The sequence below is a fragment of the Triticum aestivum genome, chromosome 3B (genome assembly GCF_018294505.1).
Source record: "Triticum aestivum cultivar Chinese Spring chromosome 3B, IWGSC CS RefSeq v2.1, whole genome shotgun sequence".
In the NCBI taxonomy this organism is placed as follows: domain Eukaryota; kingdom Viridiplantae; phylum Streptophyta; class Magnoliopsida; order Poales; family Poaceae; genus Triticum; species Triticum aestivum.
In genome coordinates this window covers 582,628,924-582,655,515 of record NC_057801.1, presented here as the reverse complement: position 1 = coordinate 582,655,515, position 26,592 = coordinate 582,628,924, and positions in this window count along the sequence as shown.

The window sequence follows — 26,592 nt, the reverse complement described above, 5'->3', positions numbered from 1 at the left end:
TCCCCTTCCCTTCAATTTTTAGTGAGGTTCTACCTGAAACACCCCCCTCCAAAGCGAAATTAGTTAAGCCCAAGCCCATAACTCAAAAATGACTTCTTTACATCTTTTATGGCTTATTTTGACAATATGCCCTGAAAAGGCGAAATCAAACTGGCCCTTAACCTGTAATTCAATTGTGCGTGCAATGATGAATCACTCTTGCCTGCTATCTGCACATTTAGGCATCATCATACATGGCATAACCTAATACATGTGCATTCCACTGTAGAATTTGGAATATGCAATGTTTATGTTAGTTCATACGTTGCACATGATGTTTAAATGCCCCTTAAATCTGGTCAGTCAAGTGATGGTCTTTAATCCTACTTCTTTGCTTGTTTTCTTGATATGTAAGATTTGCTCACACATCTGTTCAATTGCTTGTTTGCATCAGCCAGCCATACTAGGACTGTTTGCTTTGATTACTTGTTGTTCTTGACCTAACACTCTAACAGAGCTTGTCAATGATTTAAACACTAAGGGCTGCTGTAGTGGGGCCTTGTCTAACTCATAGGTGACATAAAGGTTTGGTTGTACACTATAGTAGGCTCTCCAAGAGTACCTGGAGATCCAGTTCGAAGGTATGCCTAGTTTTTACATAGTGCAGACATAGTAAATGCTCATTTCATTGTGTGCAAGTGCAAGAGATGTGGCATGTTTCATTATGTGGTGTTGTTTTGTTATAATATCATCCTTTTGTGTTCACAGACTGGAAAGTATGCATATTTATCTTCCAAGGAGACGAGTAACTAGTTTGTGTCACCTTGCAGAGGGGGTGCAATGAAGATAAGATTGAGGATTTCCAAGTACAAGATGTTAGGAAGGAGCCTTGCAAGAGAAGTAGGAGCTGTGTTGAGCCTCTTCAACCTGCTAAGCTAAGTCACTGTATGCAACTCAACAGTTCAATTCCTTATTTGTTTCAGGCATAGTTAATTTGCTCTTTTCAATTGCTTTATTTGTCCTCAGTTAATGAGATGCCAAAATAATCATGCCTAATGTTCGGTACTTGTATAACTATCAGTTGACATAATTAAAGGCCTTACCATTTAATTACTCTGCCAAAGTGTGCCTGAAGCTTTGAAGTCTATTAACCAACTATTATTGCATGAGGCTCACAATCTAGTTTATACTACGCTAATGATTGCATAGTTTTGCCTGCTGTAGTATGTTTGTATGAAACCCTCTGCTGTTCATTATGCTCCCTAAGACTTTAATTGAGATACAGAATGGCCAACTGCTTGCTTATACGCAACGTGTTGCCTAAATTTGTAACTTGTCTGTGTTTTCGATTGGGCCCCAACATCATGCTCCTCTGGTGAACTAAAAGGGATTTCTGTATGCAGGCTGCACAGACTATCTTTTTTATAATTTTTAAAATATCACCCGCTTATGCTTCATGACGTGTAACATTTTTTTAAAGTGACGTGTAACATTATTGTTAGTCCTATTTTTCCATGTAGTACAAAATAGTGGCTTGCTCGCTTCACTGTTGTAATTATATTTTTGCCCTGGTCATGTGTACTTACAGAAACATTTCAGGATGAAGTGACATCAACACAAAGATCTGCGAGCAGTGCGGCATTGCCGTTACCGAATGATTATGGATCGGAATTGGAATGTGCTGATGTTCTTGAGCATCAACTAGAGGTGGCAAGACAACGTGTACATGATTGTCAACATTTAATCAACAAGTTGAGACTGGACATGCAGGTATTAGATGCAAGAGTCAAAAAATGAAACAAGACACTGAGGTAACCATGAAGGAATTGGAGATTTTGCAGACTGAAATTTGTGCTACCTGAATCCGGCCAATCGATTATAGTTCAAATGGAGTTAAGTTGATGCGCGTCCATGATGTATGAGCTGTATTTGCCCAGCGTATGTAATTTGCTGTTTGTGTATGCTTTATTAACACCTGTGCCGAACCATAATGCCCAGTGGGTATAATCGGCTGTAATTTCTTTATTGTATAGTGCAGCATTATTCTACCTTTCTATGCCTTGATCTCTTTGTTTTATAGTGTATGCTTTTTAGAGGTGATAGTATTGAGTAGGATAATTCTTTGAATATGCTATATCGTTCAAACAGGGGCCAACTTGCCTGACCATGGACCTTCATGGGCCGTATGATCCATGGGTCATGTACGGGCCATCTGATCCATGGGCCTTCATTGGGCCGTCGGATCCATGTGCCTTCATTGGGCCATCGGATCCATGTGCCTTCAATGGGCCGTCGGATCCATGGGCCTTCAATGGGTCGTCAGATCCATGGGCCTTCAATGGGCCGTCGGATCCATGGGACTTGTACGTCTTGTAGGATCCATGGGCCTTCTATGTCTCGTAGGATCCATGGTCCTTGTTAGGGCCGACTCATTTATGGGTATTGTATGGGCCTTTAATGGGCCGTAGATGGGCCTTTAATGGAAATTGTACGTTTTATGGGCTGACCATAACGGGCCGTTAATAGGCCGTATTTGGTGATGCTATGAAAATGGCCCAACAGATTAACGGGCCACAAACGGGTCGACTATAACAACGGGCTGAATATGGCCCACAAGCAGAAGATGACAGTAACGGGCCGTAAGTAACCGAATGCTGGAAATGAGCCCAAGAAGATATGGGCCCTGAGAAGGCCGAAAGATAACATGGGCTGGAAACGGCCCATTGGAATAATGGGTCGTTAATGGGTATAAAGTGATACATTGTTCATTACGGGCCAGTTTCACCACGGGCCCTTTATGGGTGCAAAGTGATACATTGTTCATTACAGGCTAGTTTCACCACGGGCCATTAATGGGCCAATAGTTACAAAGGGCCTCAAATGGGCCGAAAGACGTCATGGGCCATACATGGGCCAGAAGTGAAAATGGGTTGGAATCATATTGGATGGCCCAGATGACGCTACTGGGCCTAATTCGGATAGGGCGTAACGGGCCTTGGGTTAGCGGGTTGTAAATGGGCTATATGTGAACAGGCCATTAACAGGCTTTCCATGGGCCGGCCCGCCACCTTTTGACCAAATCAAACGGGCCGGCCTTTTCACAGGAATGGGCCACTATTGGGCCATGCCACGTGTCGATGTATCATAGGCGCCTTCTATCCAATGAGTGGATCACATCTGTCCCAACGATGAGCAGACACATGTTTCCTCCAGCCAATGATGATTTTACATGTGGAAAATCGCCATTGGTCGGGGCTGTTAACGGGTTATCGGATCCAAAACCTGACCCGATAGCTTAACGGCGTTCCGTTACGGTGGATGCCACATGTCGGTCACCCTTGACGAAAGCACTTCTGTGACGCGTGATTTATCGTCATTGAAGTGGACACTTCCGTGATGATAATTTTAGTAATGTCATGGAACACTTCTACGACAACACAGGTATGACTATCTTGATTCTATCATAAAATCGTCATGGGTGTACATGCATGACAAAAAACGCGACCTACTCTAACAAACACGTATCATCACGGAAGTGTATTTTTTTGTAGAGTAGTGATATTACCATCAGCGTTCGTCTTCTTCTTAAAGATCCATTTATTCTTAATGGCTTGTCGATCATCGGGCAAATCCACCAAAGTCCACACTTTGTTCTCATAATGGATCCTATGTCAGATCTCATGGCCTCAAACCATTTTCCAGAATCTGGGTTCATCATGGCTTCTTCATAGTTCGTAGGTTCATCGTTGTCGAACAACATGACTTCCAGGACAGGATTGTCGTACCACTCTGATGCGGAACGTGCTATGGTCGACCTACGAGGTCCAGTAGTAACTTGATCTGAAGTTTCATGATCATCATCATTTGCTTCCTCTCTGGTAGGTGTAGGCATCATGGGAATGGTTTTCTCTGATGTACTACTTTCCAATTCAAGAGCAGGTACGACTACCTCATCAAGTTCTAATTTCCTTCCACTCACTTCTTTTGAGAGAAACTCCTTATCTAGAAAGAACCCATTCATAATAACAAAAATTTTGCCTTCGGATCTGTGGTAGAAGGTATACCCAATACTTTCTTTCAGGTATCCTATGAAGATGCACTTCTCCGGTTTGGGTTCGAGCTTACCAGCCTGAAGCCTTTTGATATAAGCGTCGCATCCCCAATCTTTAAGAAACGACAGCTTAGGTTTCTTGCAAAACAATAGTTCATACGGTATCGTCTCAACGGATTTAGACGGTGCCCTATTTAACGTGAATACGGTTGTCTCTAATGCATAATCCCAAAATGATAGTGGTAAATCGGTAAGAGACATCTAGAATGCACCATATCTAATAAAGTACGGTTACCACGTTCGGACACACCATTGCACTGTGGTGTTCCAGGTGGCGTGAGTTGTGAAACTATTCCACATTGTTTTCAATGAAGACCAAACTCTTGGGTCAAATATTCGCCTCCGTGATCAGATCGTTGAAACTTTATTTTCTTTTTATGATGATTCTCCATTTCATTCAGAAATTCTTTGAACTTTTCAAATGTTTCAGACTTATGTTTCATCAAGTAGATATACCCATACCTACTCAAATCATCTGTGAAGGTTAGAAAATAACGATACCTGTTGCGTGCTTCAACACTCATAAGACCGCATACATCGATACATATTATTTCCAATAAGTCATTAGCTTGCTCCATTATTCCAAAGAATGAAGTTTTAGTCATCTTGCACATGAGGCATGGTTCACAAGTATCAAATGATCATAATCAAGTGATTAAAAAAGTCCATCCCATGGAGTTTCTTCATGCACTTTACACCAATATGATCTAAACGGCATTGCCACAAGTATGTTGCACTATCATTATCAACTTTGCATCTTTTGGCATCAATATTATGAATATGTGTATCACTACAATCAAGATTCAACAAGAATAGACCATTCACTTAAGGGTGCATGACCATAAAATATGTTACTCATATAAATAGAACAACCATTATTCTTTGACTTAAATGGATAACCGTCTCGCAATAAAAAAGATCCGGATATAATGTTTATGCTCAACGCTGGCACCAAATAACAATTATTGAGGGATAATACTAATCCCGAAGGTAGACATAGAGGTAGCATGCCGACGATCACATAAACCTTGGAACCATTTCCGACACGCATCATCACCTCATCCTTAGCCAATCTTTGTTTATTCCACAGATCCTGTTTCGAGTTACAAATATGAGCAGCCAAACCAGTATCAAATACCCAGGTGCTACTATGAGCATTAGCAAGGAACACATCAATAACATGTATATCAAATATACCTTTGTTCACTTTGCCATCCTTCTTATCCGCCAAATATTTGGGGCAGTTCCACTTCCAGTGGCCATTACCCTTGCAGTAGAAGCACTGAGTCTCAGGTTTGGGTCCAGCCTTGGGCTTCTTCATGGGAGCAGCAACTTCCTTGCCGTTCTTCTTGAAGTTCCCTTTCTTTCCCTTTCCATTTTTCTTGAAACTGGTGGTCTTATTAACCATCAACACTTGATGCTCTTTCTTGATTTCTACCTCCGCCGATTTTAGCCACGCGAAGAGCTCGGAAATCGTTTTCGTCATTCCTTGCATATTATAGTTCATCACCAAGCCTTTGTAGCTTAGTTGCAGTGATTGAATAATTCTATCAATAACACACTCATCTGGGATCTCAATTCCTAGTTGAGCAAGTGGCTGTGATACCCAGACATTCTGAGTATGTGTTTACTGACAGAACTATTCTCCTCCATTTTACAGTTGAAGAACTTGTTCGAGACTTCATATCTCTCAACCCGGGCATTAGCTTGAAATATCAATTTCATCTCTTGGAACATCTGATATGCTCCATGGTGCTCAAAACGCTTTTGGAGCCCCAGTTCTAAGCCGTAAAGCATGGCACACTGAACTATAGAGTAGTCATCAGTCCGCGTTTGCCATGCGTTCACAACGTCTAGATTTGCCGGAGCGGGTGGGTCACCTAGCGGTGCATGAAGGACATAGTTCTTCTATGCAACAATGAGGATAATCCTCAAGTTACGGACTCGGTCCGTGTAGTTTCTACCATCATCTTTCAACTTGGCTTTCTCTAGGAACGCATTAAAATTCAACGGCACTATAGCACGGGCCATTCATCTACAACGTAGATTTGCAAAGACTATTAGGACTAAGTTCATGATAAATTAAGTTTAATTAACCAAATTACTAATGAATCACCACTTAAATTAACATCCCTCAAGTTATCTAAGTGATACATGAACCAAATCAACTAACCCATGACCGATCATCACGTGAGATGGGGTAGTCAACAATGGTGAACATCTCTATGTTGATCATATCTACTATATGACTCATGTTCGACCTTTCGGTTTCCAGTGTTCCGTGACCATGTCTGTACATACTAGGCTCGTCAAGTTTAACCCAAGTATTCTGCTTGTGCAAAACTGGCTTACACGCATTGTATGTGAACGTAGAATTTATCACACCCGGTCATCACGAGGTGCTTAGAAACGATGAACTTTAGCAACGGTGCATGCTCGGGGAGAACACTTTTATCTTGAAATTAAGTGAAGGGGTCATCTTATGATGCTATCGTCGTTCTAAGCAAAATAAGATGCATAAATGATAAACATCACATGCAATCAAAATATGTGACACGATATGGCCATTATCATCTTGTGCTTTCGATCTCCATCTCCAAAGCAACCACATGATCTTCATCGTCACCGACGCATCACCTTGATCCCCATCGTTGGGTCGGGGTCGTCTTGCCAACTATTACTTCTACGGCTATTGCTAATGCATAACGATAAAGTAAAGCAATTACATGGTGCTTAATGATTGACACGCAGGTCATACAATAATTTAAAAACAAACCTAAGGCTCCTGCTGGTCGTCGATATTACAAAACATGATCACCTCATACATCAACATATATCACATCACGTCTTGACCATATCACATCACAACATAGCCTGCAAAAACAAGTTAGATGTCTTCTATTTTGTTGTTGCAAGTTTTACGTGGCTGTTATGGGTAACTAGCAAGAACCGTTCTTACCTACATAAAACCACAACGGTGATTATCAAGTTTGTTGTTTTAACCTTCTGCAAGGACCAGCCTTAGTCAAACTCGATTCAACTAAAGTGAGAAAAACAGACACCTACCAGACACCTTATGCAAAAGAAGTTGCATCAGTCGGTGGAACTGGTCTCATGTACGTGGACATGTAAGGTTGGTCCGGACCGCTTCATCCCACAATACCGCCGAATCAAAATAAAACATTGGTGGAGTGATAACCCACAAGTATATGGGATCACAACAGTTTTCGAGGGTAGAGTATTCAACCCAAATTTATAGATTCGACACAAGGGGAGCCAAAGAATATTTGCAAGTATTAGAAGCTGAATTGTCAATTCAACCACACCTGGAGATTAATTATCTGCAGCAAAGCGGTGAGTAGCAAAGTAGTATGATAGTTTTGATAATAGTAGCAACAACAATAGTAATGGTAATAGTGACAGCAATGGTTTTGTAGTAGCAACAATAGCAGTAGCAGCAGTGGTAACTTAGCAAGATCAATATGTAGGAAAATCATAGGCATTGGATTGGTGATTTTTTGGATGATATTCATCATGAGACAGTCATAACCTAGGGCGATACAGCACTAGCTCTAGTTCATAAATATAATGTAGGCATGTATTCTGTAAACAGTCATACATGCTTATGGAAAGAACTTGCATGACATCTTTTGTCGTACCCTCCTGTGGCAGCGGGGTCCTACTGGAAACTAAGGGATATTAAGGCCTCCTTTTAATAGAGAACCCACATGATGAATACATAAACTCCTCAAACTACGGTCATCATCGGGAGTGGTCCCGACTATTGTCACTCCAGGGTTGCCGATCATAACACGTAGCAGGTGACTATAAATTGCAACATCAGATCTAGAACATGAATATAATGGTGATAGCATAAACTGTTCAGATTTGAAATCATGGCACCCGGGCCCAAAGTGACAAGCATTAAGCATGGCAAAGTCATAGAAACATCAATCTCAGAACCTAATGGATACTAGGGATCAAGCCCTAACAAAACTAACCAATTACATGATCAATCTCATCCAACTCCTCACCGACCAGCGAGCCTACGAAGGAATTACTCACTCCCGGTGGGGAGCATCATGGAATTGGCAATGGAGAAGGATTGGTGATGACGAAGATCGAAGATCCCCCTCTCCGGAGCCCCAAACGGACTCCAGATCTGGCCTCCCGATGAAGAACAGGAGACGACGGCAACTCCATCTCATGAAACGTGATAATTCTTTCTCCTTGATTTTTTCTGGAAAAATAAGATTTTATAGCGTCGGTTTCAAGGTGTCTGGGGCCACCAGGTGGGGACAACCCACCTGGGCGCACCTGGAGTGGGTGGCGCGTCCTGGTGGATTGTGCCCACCCAGGTGCCCCTCTCCGGTGGTTCTTGGCTCCAGAAATTCTCTTTTATTGTATAAAAAATCCTCGCAAAGTTTCGTTCCATTCCGAGAACTTTTATTTCTGCACAAAAACAACACCATGGTAGTTCTGCTGAAAACAACATCAGACCAGGTTAGTTCCATTCAAATCATGCAAATTAGAGTCCAAAACAAGAGGAAAAGCGTTAGGAAAAGTAGATACGACAGAGACATATCAACTCCCCCAAGCTTAAACCTTTGCTTGTCCTCAAGCAATTCCGTTGATAAACCATTTCCCTCTGCAATGACCAGTTCATCAAATATAGTCATTATTGCCTTTCACTTGCACGACCGAACGATTTGAAAATAATAATAGTGCAAGAGTGTTGTGGACTAAGTTGGAATCTACAAACATTTTATTCAAAAGGAGAAGAGAAGGTAATATGGGCTCTTCATTAGATCAACAATAATGCAAATGAGAGCCACTCAACATTTTCATCGTGGTCTTCTCCTCTGTATGACTCAATAAAAAGAAAAGAAATTCAGAGAAACACATAGAAATATTTTTGGAGTTTTTGGTTTTTCGTAAACAAGCAAATAAAAAGGGAAAAGAAAAAACGAGAAAAACTATTTACACGGGAAAGCTCCCAACAAGTAAAAGAAGAACAAGGAAATCTTTTTGGCTTTTCTTTTTAGTGCTACAACAATTTAAACTAGGAAGAAAAATAAAAAGAAGCAAGAAATATGTTTTTGGACTTTCTCAAAGTTTTTCAAACACACAAGAAAGCAAGAAAATAAATTTAACATGGATAATAGAATGAAAAAGTGTGAACACCGACAACTGGAATGAAATGTGTGAACATGAATGTAATGTCAGTGGAAATACGTACTCCCCCAAGATTAGGCTTTTGTCCTAACTTGGTAATCACGAGTCGTAGAAGTCATGAGGTCCTATGTTGAAGTGTTGGGGAGCGGGCACCTGAGGGTCCCACTGCTGAGCCTCCTCCTGTGCTGCAGCCGGGTTGTTCCGGTAAGCGGCAATGTCCTTAGGCATAATCCTGTATCCGCCCATGTCAATATGATCAAACAAAGCAGGTGTAGGCAGTGGAATAATATCATGAGTTTTCTCACTATAAACTAAGTTATAAGGAATATGAATATCGAGGTAATCGGCAGCAATAAACTGGTGGTCTTCCATAGCCACTTGATCTAGGTAAACCTTGGGCAAAGGATGATCATGTTAGCGTATATGAACGTTAAAGTGAGTCACTAAGCGAGTAGCATAAATGCCCCCATGTATTTTACCCTTGGATCTGTTAATGTGAAGGCGGCGTGCCACAATAGCTCCCAAGCTATAAGTGTTGTTGCAATAAAGTGCGTGACGTAAAGCAGCAAAATCTGGAGCACTAAGTGCACCTACCTTCGCTTTAGCAAGTAAGCACTTTGCAATGAATAGAGCAAAATAATGTACAGCAAGAAAAATGCAAGCTAGTAGCGGTGACACCCGATGCCCCTCTCTCATCTCCCACTGTCAAAGTACGGTAAAAACCGTCAAACTCCGCGGGCCTAGGCTCTACCAAACCACCATCAGAAGGAAGCATGCATATGTCACAAAATTCAGTAAGTGGTATCTGATGGTTTTCAGCACATAAACTAAACTACACCTCAGGGGGATTATTCCTAGAATGGAAATGAAAATTTTGCACAAAGGAATTTGTGAGGAGATGATACTATTCGCATTCAGTTGCGATGAAGTCGGTGAGGCCAGCATTAGCAGCGTATTGTGCAAACTTTTGAAGGATTCCGGCCCCTTCCATGAACAGATTATGCAGCCATTCGCACGGACGTAACTCCGCCAACTCCGAGTGTGGAGATCACTGTCAGATGACTCCCCAATGACTCCCTTGGAGTTCTTCTTGGAAGCAAATTTCCTAAAGAAACTTATGTTTTTCCTATGAACAAAATTCTGAAATTTTTAGCCCACATAAATTTTCTCAACAGAACTTTACAAAAATGATAATAACTACTCATAGGGATGTATAGAGGCCATAGCAAGCATTCAAACTACTTAGAACTCTAAGAATTCAACATGCAAGCTCATGTATAGCAGCACCAAGAGTAGCTAATTATTTAAAATATAAACCACTAAAGCAAAAACTAATTGGACACATGGTGGAGTCACATACCAAGCAACAGTTCCCCGAAACAATTTTGTGAAAAGGAGCTTCCAGCAAAGAGATCGGAAATTGCGGTTTTGGGAGCAAGAACACGAGAGAGAGAGAGAGAGAGAGAGAGAGAGAGAGAAAGCAATGGTGATTTTTTTTCTAGAGGAATGTGGTGATGTGGGAAGAAGAGATAAGTGAGGGGCCCCATGTGGGGACCACAACCCACCAGGGCGCGCCTGGGGGTCCTGGCGCACCCAGGTGGGTTGTGCCCACCTGGTGCGCCTCCCTGTGATATTATTTGCACCAGAAATTCTTAAATAATCAGAAAAAATCGTATTAAATTTTGAGAGCATTCTAAGAACTTTTATTTTTGGTCATTTTTTTATTGCACGGAAAACTCAGAAAACAGATAAAGCATGGCATTTTATTTTATTTAACTAATGAGAACAGAAAACAAAAGGTAGGGGCAAAAGGTAGTGCTCACTAAATCCATCAACTTCATACCTCTAAAAAATGATCCATTAATAAGGTTGATCAAGTCTTATTAACAACCACTTTTGATTAGCATGAAACCGAAGAACTTTCATAAATCACTAAGTTACCTGAACGGGGATATGAATGTCCCCAACAATAAGCATTTCATATTTCTTTTTAACATTAGGTAGAGGTAGCTGAAAACTTCCAATAGTGATTGTCGGAGATTTTTCAATAACATTAATACCATTCACTTGGAATTGTTTCTTCGGAAAGTGCACCGTATGCTCATTACCATTGATATGAAAAGTGACCTTACTTTTATTGCAACCAATAACAGCCCCTACAGTATTCAAGAAGGGTATGCCAAGGATAATCGACATGTTGTCGTCCTTGGGCATCTCAAGTATAACAAATTCGGTTAAGATAGTAACATTAGCAACAACAACGGGCACATCCTCACAAATACCGATAGGTATGGCAGTTGATTTGTAAGCCATTTGCAAAGATATTTCAGTAGGTGTGAGTTTATTCAAATCAAGTCTTTTATATAAAGAGAAAGGCATAACACTAACACCAGCTCCCAAATCACATAAAGCAGTTTTCACATAGTTTATTTTAATGGAGCAAGGTATAGTTGGTATTCCCGGATCTCTAAGTTTTTTAGGTACTCCATCTTTAAAAGTATAGTTAGCAAGCATAGTGGATATTTTAGCTTCCGGTATTTTTCTCTTATTGGTGACGATGTCTTTCATGTACTTTGCATAAGGAGGCATTTTTAAGATATCAGTCAAGCGAGTACGTAAAAAGACTGGCCTCAACATTTCAGCAAAGCGTTCAAACTCTTCATCATCTTTCTTTTTAGTTCACTTAGGTGGAAAGGGCATAGGTTTTTGAACCCATGGCTCTCTTTCCTTTCCATGTTTTCTAGCAACAAAGTCTCTTTTATCATATCTTTTATTCTTGGGTTGTGGGTTATCAAGATCAACATCTGGTTCTATCTCAACATCATTGTCTGGTTCTTTGTTATGCATTTGAGTTTCTTCATGAACCTCATCATTATCTTTTTCATTATAAGAAGGTGAGTGTTCACTACCTGATTGAGTTTCAACATCCGAGATAGGAACTTCCTTATCATTATTAGGAGGTTTTTCTACTTCAGGTTCACTAGAGGCAGGCAAAGTCCTATTGTTTTTCTTCTTCTTTTTCTTTTTAGAAGGACTAGATGCATCAGTGTTAATTCTTTGAGAGTCTTGCTCAATTTTCTTTGGGTGTCCCTCAGGATAAAGTGGTTCCTGAGTCATTTTACCTCCTCTAGTTGCTACTCTAACAACAAAATCACTTACATCATTGTTCATTTCATCAAGCAATTCTCTTTGAGATTTAGCAACTTGTTCTAATTGAGTTTGAACCATAGAGGCATGCTTTCCTACACCTCTAACATCATTTGAAATTCTAAATAGCAAGTCACTTAAGCGAGCAATCATATCAGAGTTGTATTTCAATTGTTTCATAACATTTGCATTGAAGTGATCTTGCTTTCTAATGTAATTATCAAATTCATAAAGGCATTGACTAGGATGTTTATTATGAGTATTATCACTATCATTGAATTTCATTAAATAATTTACATCTACCACCTTAGTTGGTGGTGGTGTATCAAGCCCACGAATTTCTTCAATAGGAGGTAAATTTTAACATCCTCTGCTTTAATACATTTTTCCTTCATAGATTTCTTTGCCTCTTGCATATCTTTAGGACTGAGATATAAAATACCCCTCTTCTTCGGAGTGGGTTTAGGCGGTGTTTCGGGAGGAGTCCAATCATCATAATTTTCAATATGTTATTCAATAATCCTTCAGCTTGCTCAATAGTCCGTTCCCTGAAAACACAACCAGCACAACTATCTAGGAAATCCCTAGAAGCATCAGTTAGTCCATTATAGAAGATATCAAGTATTTCATTTTTCTTAAGAGGATGATCAGGCAAAGCATTAAGCAATTGGAGAAGCCTCGCCCAAGCTTGTGGGAGACTCTCTTCTTCAATTTGCACAAAGTTAAATATTTCCTACAAGGCAGCTTGTTTCTTATGAGCAGGGAAATATTTGTCAGAGAAGTAATAAATCATATCCAGGGGACTACGCACACAACCAGAAGCGACATAATTGTACCAAGCTTTAGCATCACCCTTTAATGAGAACGGAAATAATCTGAGGATATAGTAATAGTGAATCTTCTCATCATGACCAAAAAGGGTGGCTATGTCATGCAACTTAGTAAGATCTGCCACAACAGTTTCAGTTTTATAACCATGGAAAGGATCAGATTCAACCAAAGTATTTAACTCTGGGTCGACAGAGAATTCATAATCCTTATCATCAATAAAGATAGGTGAAGTAGCGAATTTATGATCGCATTTCATTCTAGCATTCAAAGATCTTTCTTTATACTTGCATAATAATTTTTCTAGATCATCTCTATCCTTATAAGCAAGAATATCCCTAGTTACCTCTTCACTCATAGCATAACCTTCCGTTACCTTTGGCAATTCATATCTAGGAGCGCTAGTTCTAATAGGCGTATCAAGATTTTCAGTTTCAGGCTCATCATCAATTTCAACAATATCATGATGTCATACTCTAGCAATTTGTTCATCAAGAAATTCACCTAGTGGCACATCATGATCAAGCAAGGTACTAGCATCATCATGAGTAACATTCATAGCAGAAGTAGCATCATTAATAACTTACGACATGTCAGAATTAATAGCATGTGATGGTGTTGCAAGTTTACTTATAACAGAAGGTGAATCTAAAGCGGAGCTGGATGGCAGTTCCTTACCTCCCCTCGTCTTAGAGGAAAAAATCTTAGTGTTAGCATCCTTCAGATTCTTCATAGCGATAATATGATAATAATTCCAAGTGACTCAAAAAATATAGCTATGCTCCCCGACAACGGCGCCAGAAAAAGGTTTTGTTAACCCACAAGTATATGTGATCGCAACAATTTTTGATGGTAGAGTATTCAACCCAAACTTATAGATTCGACACAAAGGGAGTCACAGAATATTTGCAAGTACTAGCAGATGAGTTGTCAATTCAACCACACCTGGAGATTAATTATATGCAGAAAAGTGATCAGTAGCAAAGTAGTATGATAGTTTTGATAATAGTAGCAATAGCAATAGTAACGTTAACAGTGATAGCAATGGTTTTGTAGCAGTAACAATAGCAGTAGCAGCAGTAGTAACTTAGCAAGATTAATATGTAGGAAAATCATAGGCATTGGATCGGTGATTCGTTGGATGATATTCATATGAGACAGTCATAACCTAGGGCGATACGGCACTAGCTCCAGTTCATAAATATAATGTAGGCATGTATTCCGTAAATAGTCATACGTGCTTATGGAAGACCTTGCATGACATATTTTGTCCTGCCCTCCCGTGGCAGCGGAGTCCTATTGGAAACTAAGGGATATTAAGACCTCCTTTTAATAGAGAACCGGAACAAAGCATTAACAAACGATGAATACATGAACTCCTCAAACTGTGGTTATCACTGGGAGTGGTCCCAACTATTGTCACTCCCGGGTTGCCGATCATAACACGTAGTAGGTGACTATAACTTACAAGATCGGATCTAAAACATGAATATAATGGTGATAACATAAACTGTTCAGATTTGAAATCATGGCACCGAAGCCCAAAGTGACAAGCATTAAACATGGCAAAGTCACATCAACTTCAATCACAGAACATAATGGATAGTAGGGATCAGACTCTAACAAAACTAACTCAATTACATGATGAATCTCATCCAACTCCTCACCGACCAACGAGCCTACGAAGGAACTACTCACTCCCGGGGGGAGCATCATGAAATTGGCGATGGAGAATGATTGATGATGACGAAAATCGAAGATCCCCCTCTCTGAAGCCCCAAACGGACTCCAGATCTGGCCTCCCGATGAAGAACAGAAGACGGCGGCAGCTCCATCTTGTGAAACGTGATAATTTTTTTCCCCTGACTTTTTCTGAAAAATAGGATTTTATAGCATCGATTTCAAGATCTGCAGGGCCACTAGATGGGGACAACCCATCTGAGCGCGCCTGGAGGGGGTGACGCGCTCTGGTTGTTAACGTAGCGAGATGACACAGCATCCAATTCGTCTCTATCAGAAAATCCAGTCGCCGAATTCGTCAGTCCACTTGCAGCCTACTACTGAATTTAATAATAAAGAAAGAAAAAAAATACTTGCAGCCTACACTGCCGCACGAGCGCACGGCATGGTACGACGCTGCGTTCGTGGAGCAAATTGGTGCGGGCACTGCAGCCAGGATGCGCCCCACTTTGGAGACGCAATTATTGAGGAAGGAATTCATGGCGCCGAGGTGGAGCAGGACCGGTGGTGGGCCGCGCCTCCCCTCGAGTCCCGACGCACTAGGCCCACCCAGACGTGACGCCAATTAAACCGTCACGCAGCACTTGCTCAAACCCACAGCCTTCGCATACGGCGCCGCGCCCATAAATAAACGGAATTAATTAACGCACCTGAGGCAGGCCCGCCGCTCAGCCGCACAGCCGGCCGACGCGTCGGAACGTGCGTCGACGCCGTGGAAAAAGAAGGCGCCGCTGGAGAGGCGGCAGGGGAGGAAAAAAGAAGCCCACGACGGCGACCCGCCGAAAAAGAAAAGGAGGGCCGACGGGGACCGGCTGCGTCTTCTACGTGCCGCCTCTCCAAATCGGTCGTCGGGTGGTGCGTGGTCCCCTCGCAGGCGAACGGCGCCGCGCCAGGTGGAGGCGGGAGGCGTGGACGGGGATTGCCCGGCGACGCCGGCACGTATCCGTCTGTCTGCCTGTCTGCTTGCCTTTTCTTTTCTTGCTTTTGGGATGGTGGTGGTGTGCTGTGGTAGACGGCGGGCGGTGCGGTGCGGAGCGGAGCGCGCGGCGCGGAGTGGAGCCGCGTGATCGGGACAAAGTCGACGGGACGTCGCGCGCTGCCGGGTCCAAGTCGTGCGCCCCGCTCCCCACTTGGTCTCCCCACCCGCTGCTGCCGCGTAGTAAGCGGTAAGCGTGAACGCGGCCTGGCGTGCGTGCCGGTCTCGCCGTATTTTCGTTCGGGGTTTGACGTGGACGGCGGAGCAGTTGAGTCGAGGGTCTTCCAGGCACGCCGCTTTTTACTGAGCTGCGTAGGAGTGCAGTGCTGTGGGCATGTGAAGTTTGTATCCGTTTCATCATCATAGGTAAAAAGTTTGTATTCCCATAAAAAAAAACTTTTCAAAAAAAATCCCCTGAAACCTTCGCATACTACTGAATTTGTATCGGTTCATGGGTAAATACTTGACGTGACACCCTATTTAACCAGGAAAGAAACGGAAATCTCTTTTGGAGCTCGGCCTCCAACGAGGACTCCGAATTCAAAATTCAAATTTTATCAAAATTCATATTTTTACGTTTCAAAAAAAAATCTAAAAAAAACGCAGATATATATGAAGGCATAACACACATGTGCGTAAATTTTCAGGACAAAAAGCGTTGAAATAAAGACTGTGCAAAAGAAACAAATCTGGGGTTGTTTAACACATATATTATTCATCCTCTCAGACCATAAATTTATCTTTTTTGTACAAGTCGCAACTCAAGGTATGTCATCACGAATTTTTATACACATGTGTGCTACATCATTATGAACATGCATTTTTTCAGAATTTTTTTAACCATAAAAGTTTGAATTTGATTTTTTCAAAAGAAAAGGCCTTCATGGAGCTCGGCCTCCAAAACATCTCTCTCGGAAAGAAAGAGCGACTATGGAAGAGGATTTGGAGCACTCGAGTGCTCCACCCTCTTATATGATTATTAAATTTAGAAAAACATGAAAACTTTTAAAAATCCTGGAAGTTTGAGATATCAAACCTAGGTGGCCAACCTAAATCCTGTGTGAAGTTTTGTGAACAAAATACAGGAAGTGTATTGTCAATCATAAGACAAAAAATGATCTTATGTATAGAAAAAATATTGTTTGCATGAATTATTGTTCGGACTGTATTTTCTTCACACGGATATAGTTCCTGATATTTTTCATGAAACTTCACACGTGAGTAGATTGGGCACCCAGATTTGATATCCTGATATTCCTAATTTTTTTTTCTTCCTATTGTTTTTTATTTAATATTCATATAGGGGTGTGGAGCACCCAGGAGCTCTTGTGTATTTCCCAAGCAACTACTCCCTCCGTTCCAAAATAGATGACTCAACTTTGTACTAAAGTTAGTACAAAGTTGAGTCATCTATTTCGGAACGGAGGGAGTATATCTTAATTCGACGGTGGGGATCTGGTGCCTTGATCAACTTTGAAGCATGCATGGATTTATGACGATGCTTTGAATATGGAAGAAGAAGGTTGCATGCAATTCCTAAGAAGGGGCAATATGTATAAGCAGCATATGGCTGGCCAATTTGGAGTAACGTAGAGGGGCTAGCTTGATCAGTAAAGTATAGATGGACCCAAAAGGGAAGTGATCCTAGTCGGTCATGCAAATGTAGATACGAGATGTAGAGGTGCTATGTATTAAAAAATAATAAGACTCGGCTACCTATGAGCCTCCTCCATAGTGATTCGGTGTGCTCAGCCGTTTAACCACACCTACAAACGGGCCACATCTCCCCATGGTCCCGATGCTCGTGCCTGGTGATTTTTCAAATTGGCTACCAATGAGCCTCTAGAACAAATTGGCGCACTCAACCGACTGATAATACCTACGAATGGTCCAAATCTCCACATGATCCCAACAAGCACGCTTCGTGATTTTTCAACGTGTTACTCGCGTGACCCGTTCGGCCCACCGTAGCTGGGCAGCTGTTCCACCCATGGGCACTGCTTTCTCCCGCCTGCAAACTATCGGACCTAGTCTCCCACAATACGCCTGCCGTGTCGATGCTTATTGGATTGACTCAAATAGCTTATTCTCTACTACATTAGTTCATTTTTTTCCTTTTCCTTTTGCTTAAATTTTGGAAATAATACCAATACATATATCAAATTTTAATTTACTTACATTTTAAAAATGTCCACCGTGAATTTAATTTTTTTAATGCAGTCTAAATAATTTTAATGCAACTTTAAATTTTTTAAAAAAATAAAAAAATGTATGTGATACATTTTAAAATATATAAAATGTAAAAAATGTTTGTACAGTTCTTAAAAATATATTTTCTACCATTAAAAAAAGTATATGACAGTTTAAAAATATTGGCATGTACCAAGAATGTACAACGTGTGTTAAAAAATGTAGACATGTGTTGAACGGAAAGAAAAACAGATAAATAAAGAAAATAAAATTGAAGAAAATCAAAGGACACTGGTTAAGAAACGCAGAAAAGCTGAATATCCGAGAAAACCAACAAAATAAACTGTAAACAAAAAACAGGCAACTGGAAGAAAACCGAAAAAGAAACTGTACTAAGAAAAGAACACAAAATCAATCAACCAGGTCGGCCCACTAGGAAATTCTATGAAGCTATGCTATGCTACAGGTCGCAATAAGCGAGGCACTCCTATTTGGCGGGTAGGTCGCCAAATTGCGAGCTGGCGTGTATCCCCTACAGCATCAGCGTCAGAACTGATTTTTTCGTTTTTCTTTGTCTTCCCTTCCAGTATTTTTCTTTCCTTTTTTTCCATTTTTTTCTTTTACCTTCCTTTCTCTATTTTTTATTTCCTTTCTTGTTGTTATTTCTTGTTTTTTCAATATGCGAAAATCTTTTAAATTAGTGAATATTTTTTTAAATCGTGAATTGTTTCAAAACGTGAATATATTTGAAATTGATTGACATATTTTTTGAAATCATGAGCTTTGCTTTAACAATTCGTGAACACTATCTTAAATTGTGAACATTTTCTGAAAACCTGAACATTTTTCCAATGCAAGGCAATTTTTAAATTCTTGAACAGTCAATTAAACCGTGAACTTTTTTGAATTTCTGAACATTTTCTGAAATCTTGAACATTTGTTTGAAATAAATTTTTGAAATTTAGGACTTTTTGATACCATGAATTACTGAAAAAAAATGAAAAAAAGGAAAAACAGGGGCGTCCGGGCCCGCACATGGGCCGGCCAAGAATGGCGCGAAGGGGCGCGCGCGGAGGTCCCGTAAGCGAAGTAGAGACGAAGTCGAACCCACGATCTAATAATTAATAGCCGCATTACCATCCCTCAAATTGAAGCGTTGCCAGTAACTGGATATGTTAAATAGCAGCGCTTTAGTTAAAACACTATGTACACCACCAGATCTGGGTTTTTTAAAGATCAACAATTGTTGGAAATTTTGAACAATTTTTTTAGGAAAAAATGAATAGAAAATCATGAACAAATTTCAAAATTTGAAAAACTTTCGAAACATTAACAACTAATGAAAACATGATTATTTTTAAAAAACAGACGATGATATTTTTAAAAATATAAATTGAATATGTTTTTAATATACGCTGCACAATTTTTAAATACCCACTAAACATTTTTCTGATATATGCTGACATAATATTTAAATACATGTTGAATAGTTTTTGATATACCATGAACCATATCTAAATACACACTGAACATTTTTTTGATATATGTTGAACGATTTTAAAATACACAAGGACTAGTTTTAAAAATAAGTTGAACATTCTCTTAATATATGGTGAACGTTTCCATAAATATACTATGAACATTTTTATATATAAACATTTAGTGAACTTTGTATAATACATGATAGAAACAAGACAAAAACAGAATAGAAAAGAAAATAAATAGATATATAAATTTAAAAAGACAAAAAATAAAATAGAAAAAACAGCAGAGCGACGTGGTCCAGCACAAGTTGGGCGTCGGGAGGCAAGGCTTCAGCGAAGCCATAACGTTTTGATGGTGTTGAGCGTCAAATAGGATTTGCGTTCACTTGCCGTGACCCTGAAGGTGTCATCGCCTGCAAAGCCATTGTAAATAGGTCAGGCTTTTGTTGTTGAAATCATATCCATCTTTTCTTATGATTCAACCCATTTTACATTACTTAATAAGAGAGGGATGAGCTCGCTAGGAGGCTAAAAAACCTATTACAAGATGGGCCCTTAGCCAAATTTGCTAATTCTTGAGCAACAACGCTAGCCTCCCTAGGAAAGTGCACAAATGAGGTATAAGGGAAGCTGGACGTGCTATGATAGCAATCATCAAATATTGTAGCCGCTGGACCTGTAGATCGATCTCCTTCATTCAACGGATTATTTGTTCTAGGCAAAGACCATATCTCAACACTTTAGCTTTAGCACATAGCACATCGCAACAGAATTCAATTTTCTAGTTCCCTACATTTATGAATATGCTACTATCATCAAATAATTGCACTCCTCTTAATAAGGTCCTGATCAAACGAAGGGTCCACATTGAGCTTCACATGTCCATTTGGAGGTACCATTCATCCTCCTGATTTTCTCTTAGCTCTTGGATGCGTTGCAGAAGTGTAGTTTGACGTCAAGACTCAGACCGAGGCAGCAATTTGTTGGGCATTTTGAATTTCTTGCCATGGCGGAGCATCCTTCTCTCCCATTATAGATACCAACAAGTGATAGTTATTATTTCATGGGCGTAGTTATTATTTCATGCATGTTCCTTTGCCGTAGCACAAATGTCTCCTTTTCTAGCAACTCCAGCTCAGCACACATTCTCCCGCTATATCAATTAGATATGCATTACTAATAATTTTATCCAACCCAAGTTTCTTCCGTCAAATAGGACAGGCTTAGTTCGTTACGTGAGAACACGTTTGCCACACATGCGCACAGTTTTGTTTTTGTATCGATTTTTCTTGCAGGTTTTTTCTTTCCTCTCCAGTTTTTTTCGCCTGGTTTTTCCTGCCATTTTTTTATTTTTTCATTCTCTTTTTCTAAAAGAATTCATTACATATTTAAAAAATTTGTAGGAATGTAAAAAATCATGTTAAACATGTATGGAGAAATATTTCTGATGTATGAAAAAATATACAACGTGTATGAAAGACTAAACATCAAAAACATATATTTGAAAAAAAATGTATTTAGAAAACTGTTAAACATGTATAAAATGTTCCTAATCTATACAAAAAACATACAATGTGTATGCAAAATAGAAATTAAAACATATGTTAGAAAAAAATTGTTAATTATAAAAAATGTCCTGATGCATATGAAAAAAGTAGACATCAAAAGATATACTTTGTGAAAATGTTAATCATTGATTGAAAAAATGTTAAATGTGTATGAAAGTTTTTCTTCTTGTAAACAGAAATACTATGTGTATGAAAAAGGTAGATATCAAAAATGAAATAACAAAAAATAGCCATGTCTTTGAAAATTTAAACGAGTAAAAAATGTTTTTGATGTATAATAAAATGTATAGTGTGTATGAAAAAAAGAAGACAGGTGTTAGAAAAAGAAAGAAACAAAACTTGTGAAAATAAGGCAACAAACAAAGAAAACCAAAAAAGAATTAAAAAAGAAAACAAAAAACCGAATAAAAACCAAAGGATAAGGTGAACAAATGAAAAACAAAATGGAAAACACAAATAGCACCGATGTAAAAAAAGATGTAGAAGGACAGGAAAACTAAAGAAAACCGATGTAATAAAATGTATTGCCCTAACTTGAAAGCAACTGTTGGGCCAGCTCACTTAAAAAGCCTCTTGAGTCGGAAGTAGGAATCAGTACAGACTACGCACAACTCGTGATTGTTAGAATAAGTCCGAGGCATATCGTCGATCATCTGAGGACCAAGCAATCACACGAGCACGACACCGAGATTTATTAACGAGGTTCATCGATATGGCTACATCCCCAGGGCCTGACTACGGGCGCTCCTCCCCGTGACACTGTCACAATACCGCACCAGGTCGCCCTGGACACCGGCACAAGCCGCCGGCTTCCCCTGCGTTCCAGTGCTATTGTGTTGGCATAGGTTACATCGTGTGTCTACCCCCGCTATATATGAGAGGCCTAGGATACAGGTGTCCTACTAGGACACGACTCCACATCTTATGTTAACACAATACAACTACAAGTCCAACTGTAACCCACCTTGTACACAATATTCGACACAACTCCAACAAACTCCACCTTGGCGAATATTCTCCACCATCCTGAATTTGTCATGCGTCAAACTTCCATGTACATTGGACTTGAGCTTATCCCATGAGTACCGCTGCTACTCCAAAGACTCCATATGACTCCACCTGCAACTTGTAGTCCCTTCTTTTCGTGACCAAAGTCAACACTCGAGCAAAATTAAGTTCCTTGTTACTCTAGTTTGCGCTCCCAACTTCCAGAGTTTCAGTCCAACGCCAGCACACATTGATCACTGACCTGCGTGAAAGTGAACAACTCACATATTGGGTGTCACACATAAGAGTTACCTGAACTCAATACCACCGCTCCTTTCTCGACCGCCTGTCTGAAACTTGAAGGAATTTCACCATTGCTTATAGTCACCCTGAGTCAAATTCATAGTTGTCTCACCATATGTATGACCACCAGAGCCCTGGCCTGTCTCCATGTCCCGTGCATACCGCACGCCTCGCCGCTATTACCGCATCGAGCCTCCGCTGTCCTAGTCGAGTCTCAAGGGTCGCCAACCCACACCACTCAACCCCCACTGCAGAGTACCATCGATCATCACCGACCGATGACGAGTTTCATGCTTCCATCAGACCATTGGGCTCCAGTCCGAACTGCATGTCACTCGCTTTTTCCCAGCTGAAATAGACTTCGATTCTCTGGATCCTTACACCGTAGCCCCTCAATCCAGCTCCACCTTCAACATGACTCCATGGTAGATGATCAGTCCACCCTTGCGCCCCGTCGACTCCAAGCTCTTATGTGCACCGTCTTGAATCAACCACGCACCGTAGTCTTGTCGAAGTCACACAAGCCCTCGGGGCCTGCGCCACATGTTTCCACGCCCAGAAGTCGGTCACCATCGGCATCACGCTCCTATGTCGTCGTCGCCGATCCCACCACCGTCTTCTGTACCAACCGACCTGCGTCGATCCGTCAAACTGTCCAAGTCTGACCTCAGCCGAACTTCCCCGACTGCACGACACGTTCCAGACTCCTCAAGCCGTCACTGTGACCATCACCATCCGTACACATATGTGTACCAACAAATAAAACCAGGCAAAGTCCACATAGCCTTCCCATGTCAACATACATGAAACCCGATTCATCACACGTCTGTAGCTGGGCTTTACTTTTCTTTTCTTTTTTCCATGATAGCATCACGATCTGACTAAGTCCTTGTGCCGTATTTTTTCCCCAAACAAATCACTTGTCCTTGCTTTTGCAGCTCTGCAGCTTCCTGCACGCGCTCGTCCATGCTTCCACGCACAACATGCCGCACATGTTGGCCTCACCGGGCTTCGGCCCGGCCGCCCGTGCCATGGCCTCGTCCGTTGCTCACCTTGCAGCCTGCATAGCTGCACCTGCCCCCAACTTGGGCCGCCTGAACCACACACCTATAGGCCCCTCCTGGGCCTTAGCGCGCCTTGCACAAGCCAGCCCTGCCTGGGTTCTCTTGGCAACCTTGCCGATGGCACACGTTGCCGCGGGATTCCTGCCGCTGCACGACTGATCTGTCATTGACGTCCGCGTGTGCCACGCGCCAACCAATTCGATCTCGCCAAGTCCTGCGGAACATGCCACCGCCGCTTTAGATTGATGTGCAGCACGCCAACACGCGTTGTCTATCGCCAGCTTCTCGACGAGATGTTTGTCTACGCGCCTGTTGTTGGAAATATGCCCTAGAGGCAATAATAAAAGCATTATTATTATATTTCCTTGTTCATGATAATTGTCTTTATTCATGCTATAATTGTGTTATCCGGAAATCGTAATACATGTGTGAATAACAGACACCAACATGTCCCTAGTGAGCCTCTAGTTGACTAGCTCGTTGATCAACAGATAGTCATGGTTTCCTGACTATGGACACTGGATGTCATTGATAACGAGATCACATCATTAGGAGAATGATGTGATGGACAAGACCCAATCCTAAACATAGCACAAGATCGTATAGTTTGTTTGCTAGAGTTTTGCAATGTCAAAGTATCTTTTCCTTAGACCATGAGATCGTGTAACTCCCGGATGCCGTAGGAGTGCTTTGGGTATGCCAAACGTCACAACGTAACTGGGTGACTATAAAGGTAGACTACGGGCATCTCCGAAAGTGTCTGTTGGGTGACATGGATCAAGACTGGGATTTGTCACTCCGTATGACGGAGAGGTATCACTGGGCCCACTCGGTAATGCATCATCATAATGAGCTCAGAGTGACCAAGTGTCTGGTCACGGGATCATGCATTACGGTACGAGTAAAGTGACTTGCCGGTAACGAGATTGAACGAGGTATTGGGATACCGACGATCGAATCTCGGGCAAGTAACATATCGATAGACAAAGGGAATAGCGTACGGGGTTGATAGAATCCTCGGCATCGTGGTTCATCCGATGAGATCATCGTGGAGCATGTGGGAACCAACATGGGTATCCAGATCCCGCTGTTGGTTATTGACCGGAGAGTCGTCTCGGTCATGTCTGCTTGTCTCCCGAACCCGTAGGGTCTACACACTTAAGGTTCAGTTACGCTAGGGTTGTAGGGATATGTATATGCAGTAACCCGAATGTTGTTCGGAGTCCCAGATGAGATCCCGGACGTCACGAGGAGTTCCGGAATGGTCCAGAGGTAAAGATTTATATATGGGAAGTCCTGTTTCGGGCATCGGGACAAGTTTCGGGGTTATCGGTATTGTACCGGGACCACAGGAAGGGTCCCGGGGGTCCACTGGGTGGGTCCACCTGTCCCGGGGGGGCCACATGGGCTGTAGGGGGTGCGCCTTGGCCTAATGGGCCAAGGGCACCAGCCCCACATAGGCCCATGCGCCTAGGGTTTGAAGGGGAAGAGTCCTAGGAGGGGAAGGCACCTCCTAGGTGCCTTGGGGGGGGGGGGAGGGAAACCCCCCTTGGCCGCCGCACCCCCTAGGAGATTGGATCTCCTAGGGCCGGCCACCCCCCTTTGGCCCTCCTATATATAGTGGGGGAGAGGAGGGACTTCATACCTGAACGCCTTGGCCTTTGGTTGCCTCCTTCTCCCTCTCCAACACCTCCTCCACCTCCATAGTGCTTAGCGAAGCTCTGCCGGAGTACTGCAGCTCCATCAACACCACGCCGTCGTGCTGCTGCTGGTGCCATCTCCCTCAACCTCTCCTCCCTCCCTTGCTGGATCAAGAAGGAGGAGACGTGGCTGTTCCGTACGTGTGTTGAACGCGGAGGTGCCGTCCATTCGGCGCTGGTCATCGGTGATTTGGATCACGTCGAGTACGACTACATCATCACCGTTCTTTTGAACGCTTCCGCTCGCGATCTACAAAGGTATGTAGATGCATCTAATCACTCGTTGCTAGATGAACTCCTAGATGATCTTGGTGAAACGAGTAGGAAAATTTTTGTTTTCTGCAACGTTCCCCAACACCTGTCGCCGCTTGCACGCCCTTTGCTGCACGCACCACTGCTTTCCGATTGCTTATTAACAGAACTCCTGCCGTCCATCGATCTTTTCCGGTCGCAGGTTTCGACCAGACCAATTCGACGAATTCCGCTCCAATCTCTAGATCAACAACCATGGCCTCAAATCGATCATCTAAGGACCAAGCAATCACATGATACCACTTGTTAGAATAAGTCCGAGGCATACCGTCGATCATCTAAGGACCATGCAATCACATGAGCACGACACCGAGATTTGTTAACGAGGTTCACCGATATGGCTACATCCCCGGAGCCTGACTACGGGCGCTCCTTCCCGTGACACCGTCACAATACCGCACCCGGTCGCCCTGGACACCGGCACAAGCCGCCGGCTTCCCCTGCGTTCCGGTGCTATTATGTTGGCATAGGTTACATCGTGTGTCTACCCCCGCTATATATGAGAGGCCTAGGATACAAGTGTCCTACTAGGACACGACTCCACATCCTATGTAAACACAATACAACTACAAGTCCAACTGTAACCCACCTTGTACACAATATTCGACACAACTCCAACAGTGATTATAGCAACGCCCAGGGATCAATCGTAGTACCGGCAGGGAGAAGTTCGACGCTCCTAGCCACTCCACCCGATTCGCGTTCGATGTTAGTAGTAGGGGGAGTTCTTCTTGAGGCAATTCGAGCAAGTTTTCTCAGGGTTTTTTTCTTCTCTTTTTAAAAAAAATCATTTTCTGCATTCATTTTTCCGTTTTATTTTATTTTTCCTTTGTTTTGTCTTTTGGTTTTATTATTTTTGTTTTCATTCTACATTTTTGTATATGTCAACATTTTTAGAATGAAAACAAAGAAATAACTTAGTGTGACGAGGATTTTCACAAATGCTTCATTAACATTTTTATATACATGATGAATTTTTTATCATTTTTTAATACATGATCAACAATATTTTTTGTACACATTCAACA